Here is a 5,693-nt window from a genome sequence, read left to right on the forward strand (position 1 = left end):
CACCTCAAGGTCAGTTTTTTTTCTATTCACCAGTTTTATTTTCTTCTATGGAAGTAACAGGAATTGTCCTAACTAATTTTGTCTCCTCCTCTTTTTGGGGGAGTTTTTCTGTCAACTTCCATTGGTTCATTCAGAGGAGTGAATATAACTTGTTACCTGATTGGACCTTCATCACCCATTTTAAGTTACCCTTTGGAAGTAGTGAGTGTTGTCATTGACTACTCAGAAAATTAGTTTTAGTGCTTTCTAAGCTTATACTACTTTGTATGACTTTTTTCTGAGTAGATGGCAAACTAAATTATTATGTTAATATTTTGCTTCAAAATGTTAACTTTCAATTAGATTATTTAAGTTTTTATTTTATTATCTTTGATTAATTTATTTTTATATTTATTGCATTTAATCCATTTAATTTATAAGTACAATTAAAAGATGCCAAAGCATTTGACACGATTTCGTGATGATTGGCTTGATTTAGAGGATAAAAATAATGGTAAAGTTAAAGACTAGTGCCAAAAAGGTAAAGATGAATATTCTGCCTACTGTACTGTTTGTCTGGCTACTGTAAACATCAGCAATAGTGGCAAAATTCAGCTTTTGCAGCATTCAGGCACTAAAAAACATAAAAAGACTTTTAATGAGAAAAAGGATATTTCTCAAAAGCGTCTCGTAATTGCTGCTGGCAATAGTGTTTGTTTGGAGCCAGGATCCAGCTCTACTGAATCAAAAAAAGTATGGACTCTTACTTCTGAAGACAAAATATTGCGATCTGAAATTATATGGACAATCCATGTTGCCCTGAACAATTATTCCTTTTTATTGCAGGATGCTATAAAAGAAGTATTTTCATCTGTCTTCCCAGACTCAAATTTGTGCACTGGGATGACCTTATGTTCCACCAAAGTGTCTTATTCTATATCACATGGACTTGGTCCTTACTTTTTGAAGCAAATCACCAACGAATTTAAGAGAGAAAAACCTTATTACTCATTAATGTTTGATGAGACCCTTAATGAGCAAAATTTGAAACAACTTGATGTGCACATTCGATATTGGTGCTCTTGTGATGGTGGTATATCCGAGAGATACTTGGGTTCAGAACTGTTGGGGCATGCAACTGCTCTCAACATTTTTAATGCAATAAAATCAATTCTAAATTCTTGTGAAATAGATTTAAAGCATATAGTGATGCTTGGGTCTGATGGGCCGAATGTTAATAAATGTGTTTTTCAACTATTCGACAAAGAAGTTACGGAAAGTTAGGAAGTATGGATTAATAAATGTGGGTACATGTAATTTACATGTTATTCATAATGCCTTTGGAAAAGGTTTAGCTATTGAAGAATTTGGGAATATTATTGATTTTTTGGAAAACATTTATTCATGGTTTTCCAAATTTCCTTCCAGGAAAGTGGATCTCCAAAAAGAAATTGATCATTTTGGTTGTGAATATTCTAAAGTGTTGAGATATGTGAGCAACAGATGGCTTTCTGTTGTTACTGTCTGCGAAAGAGTCCTGCATCTTTTGCCTCCTTTAAAGGAGTATTTTATAGAAGATCTACCTAAACAGAAAAGTAGTTTGATAAAGCTTTATAGATTTCCAAGCATTAAAAAAGTTTTAGAAGATCCTTTATTATCGGCTTATTTGCATTTCCTTATCAGTGTTGGATCAATTTTTGATAATATTTTAAAGCTATTACAAGAAAAAAACTCATTGATTCACACTTTATACAATGAGTTATGTGATTTGATAATAAAAATCATGCAACACTTTATTAAAGAAGAAGTTTTGAAAGACAAAGGTGGCGACAAATTACTTGAGGTAGATTTGAACAAAGATGCCTTGCCCCTAAAAAAGATCGATGTGGGCAATAATGTTCGTAGGGTACTTAACTTGGTAAAAAGTGAAGAAAAGGAGTTATTTCTATTTAATGCTAAGAAATTTTATGTTATAATAATTGAATACCTCCTCCTGAAATTGCCTTTAAAAAATAAACTGTTACAATCCTTACAAATTTTGCACCCTATTGTGAAGAAAGAACCTGTAGTGAATATTTTGCCTACGATCAGAAGATTGTGTAACATGCTACCCCACATCGTACCACAGAACTGTGTTGATAAACTGACTGACGAGTGGCATTTGTATGCAAATGAAGATGTTCCCGAGGAAACTGAAAACATTCCCATTGACAAGTACTGGAACAATGTGTTTGTTCTTAAAGATGGTAATGGTAATTTAAAATATCCCTTTTTAACTAAACTTGTGAAGTCAGTCCTCTCTGTTTCTCATGGGCAAGCCTCTGTGGAACGTGGCTTTTCAATTAGCAAACGAATTATGACAAATGAAAGGTCAAGAATGAATTTAAACACGCTAGTAGGCTTAAGACTTATAAAAGATTCAGTTAGAAAAAATGCTTCTTGTGTGGAAATAACAAAAGAGATGATCCAGTTCTACAAAGAAGCCCACAGCAAATATAAGGCAGAAAAGGAAAAGCTCAAAAACCTCAAGGAAAAAAGTTTAGAGCCTAGGCCCAGTACTTCTGTAAAAAAATCAACTGAGGAGAAATTGAAAGGTTTTAAGGAAAATGTTTATTCAGCTCAGGCTATGATTGAAGAAGGAAACCAGAGGCTAAAACAAGGACTCAAACTGAAATCTATGGCTGATATTGAGGCTGGCAACAAAAAGTTAAAGACTTTGCAGAATGATAAATGAATATAAAAACAATGCTGCATAATTTTTGAAATAATTTAATGTAATAAAGAGGAGTAAATAAAATGTTAATTATTGAAAAAGTCATTAGTTTGATAAAGTCAATTTTTTTATGTGGTTTTTAATTTTTAAAGCAATAATAAGGTATGTACGATTCCATTCAGCTGCGGAAAATTGTTTATATAATTTTTTTATCGAATTTTTTTAGTGTTAAATAATTAAGTTTTAAAGTTATTCATATATGATCCATACTTTTCAATTTAATTTAGATCTTTTTTGCCCTATTTTTTATTCCAGAAAATCCTATATTTTTTTCTCATTGGTCACTTCTACCCCTGATTATACCCACTTTTTTTTAACGGAAATGTATTGCCAGACAGTTGAAATATCATCAATTTAGCAATACTTTGCTTGCATCAAAATTTGCTCCATTACAGCTCTGTTAAACTAGAATGCCACATAAAATTCTCACACAGTTGCTAAACGAATGTAGAAAAAATTCTCTCCTTGGGCTGAATCCATTTATGGCTCAACTTTGTTCCAATGCTTTGGTGGTAATTTTTTTTTCTATTTTGACAAAATGTTTTTGTATTTTTAACTTTATAAAATTCTCCAAAAATTAGTTGGTTATAATTTAATAATAGATTTTATATCGCAGTCTTTTTCTGAAAGCTTTTCTACTCCCAATCAAAGAAATCTGAATTATTTTTCTCAGCAAACCAAACAATCACACATTTTTTTACAATCGCTAACGGCAATGTTTGTCGACAAATCGTTACAATTGTTGCATTAATGCTAATTTTTTCTATTTCATTTTAACCTTTTATAACATTTTTTAATTTTAAAAAAATGTTTTTTCAAGAACCAACTATATATTTATATTTAATTTTACTCTTTTGTTGGTCAATATGATTTTTGATTCGATATTTTGTACCGAAACATTAAAAATTAAATTTTAAAAAATCTTGAAAATTGTCAAAATAAATTGTTTTTTTCAAGATGATATGTTAAAAAAATAGCATTTTGAATAAAATATTTTATAATATCGACACTTTTCTTGTATTCTTCCTATACTTTATATGAAAAAAGAAACAAAAACCTGGAAATTTTATGATTTTTATCTGGAAAAATCAGGGAAATTTGAAATCGGATTTGAGTGGCCACCCTGGGGAAGTGTCAACATAGTTCCTGGTTGCCTTAAAAAGTGTTCAAAACAATGTTGAAATGTGTCTTATCATTATCCCAAGCTCTTGAAATATTTTAATCACTTAAAGTATTTTCCTTTCTTACACTTAGAAGGCAAATATATTATGAAATTGGAGCAATAAACGCTCTAGAACACTGTAATTTAATAATGAAATTAAACCATTACAATTAAGATGAACATTTAAAATAGTAAGGTTGAGAACATGAAAAAGTAAAGTACATGGTGTCACTAGAATATTAAACTAAATTTTAAAAATGGAAAGATCTATAAATTCAGAATTGTAGTTATACAGTTTAAAAAATTCTCAGATTCTGAATAGATTTGCTATTCTTTAAAAACCTGGAATCAAAGAATCACTACTGACATTTATGTTCATTTTATAGTGCTTAAATGTTTCTAATGCCAATACCCAAGGCTGATTGTGCTCCGGAAAAAATCCGGATTTCCGGAATTTTTGCTAACAGTGATCCGGAGATCGAAGGTTCAGACGTTTCAAAAAATCCTTGATCACAAAAGCTTCCGGAAATCAAATTTTCAAAGGTGGAACTTAAAAACACAGTTTATTTTATTTGTTTGTAAGGGAGAGCCAGAGAGATACTTAATAAGCTTAAATTCATGATTATTATTAATTTTTTATCAGTAAATAGTTGTTATAATCATAAACTCAAGAAAGAAAGACATATTTGTAAATATTAATTACTTCTCCAGGTCATCATAGGTATGGGTATGCGTAAAATTTTAAATATATTTTAATCATACTGAGAAAAGGGGAAAAAAAACTTGTTTAAATTATTTTTTAATTTTTCAATTGAAACGGGTTTTTTTTGTTGAAATTTTTCCGGAATTTTGACTTGGGCTCACAATCACCCCTGCAATACCAGAAAGCATTGGTGAAACCAAGATAATTTAAGACAGGGTGTGCTTGTTTTTTAGTGGGAATAAGACTTTAGCCACACACACATCACAGCTTGTTTATATGGCCGATCCGTTTATACATCCACAGTCATCATTTTGACTTGAACCATAGGACAATCAATCTCCAATTTATTACCTCCAGAGATATTTGTTATGGGAACATGGAAGACTTTGTGACCCGACAGATTTAAGTTGCACCAGTAACCATTTACTATACCACGGTGTGTCTTTGGCTGGTTGGGATCAAACTCGCGACATCTCAGAGACATGTCCCTAGCTTAAATAAATGCATACAGATAATAATAGGATCTAAGAATTACTACAGACATTTATGTTAGTTTTAATTAAGCTTAACCTTCAGAGCGTTACTTACGGCTTTTTCTGAACTTTCAGCTGCAGACTTTTCCAATGAAAGAATCTGTTTTCCCAATGTGATTTAAGATGAAAGTAGTACATATTAGAGAAATTTGAAGCAAAAGACTCGATGCTTGGAGGGTCAAGTAAATGTATAAGGAACAAAAAAAAAAGATATCTTTGAAGAAAAAAGAACCATATAGTAATTAATCATATGAATTTTCAATTCATAAATTTTTCTCTAAAAAAAAAAATGATTTTGCCACAAAAAATTATATTAACATATTATGGTGTAAGATAATATTACTTACTATTGAAGACATGACAATAAAATTAAAACCTTTTTATTATATTTTTCTTAATAAGTATTATAATTTAATAAATAGTTAAATACATAAAAACATACATGTGATTCATTAAATAAAAATTGAACAGCTATTTTATAATTTATTCCTTATGAGTTTCATGACAGTAAGCAACATATAAATGGGTAGGATAATATATATA

The 5,693-nt window shown here is 30.3% G+C and overlaps 1 pseudogene; it reads left to right on the forward strand.

Annotated features, from left to right (window-relative positions):
* The first annotated feature begins 490 nt into the window (after positions 1–490).
* Positions 491–2,820, forward strand: LOC147811841 (uncharacterized; annotated as a pseudogene).
* The last annotated feature ends 2,873 nt before the right edge of the window (positions 2,821–5,693 follow it).

This window comes from Parasteatoda tepidariorum, chromosome 4, assembly GCF_982258835.1.
Source record: "Parasteatoda tepidariorum strain Cologne lab strain chromosome 4, Ptep-v5.0, whole genome shotgun sequence".
In the NCBI taxonomy this organism is placed as follows: domain Eukaryota; kingdom Metazoa; phylum Arthropoda; class Arachnida; order Araneae; family Theridiidae; genus Parasteatoda; species Parasteatoda tepidariorum.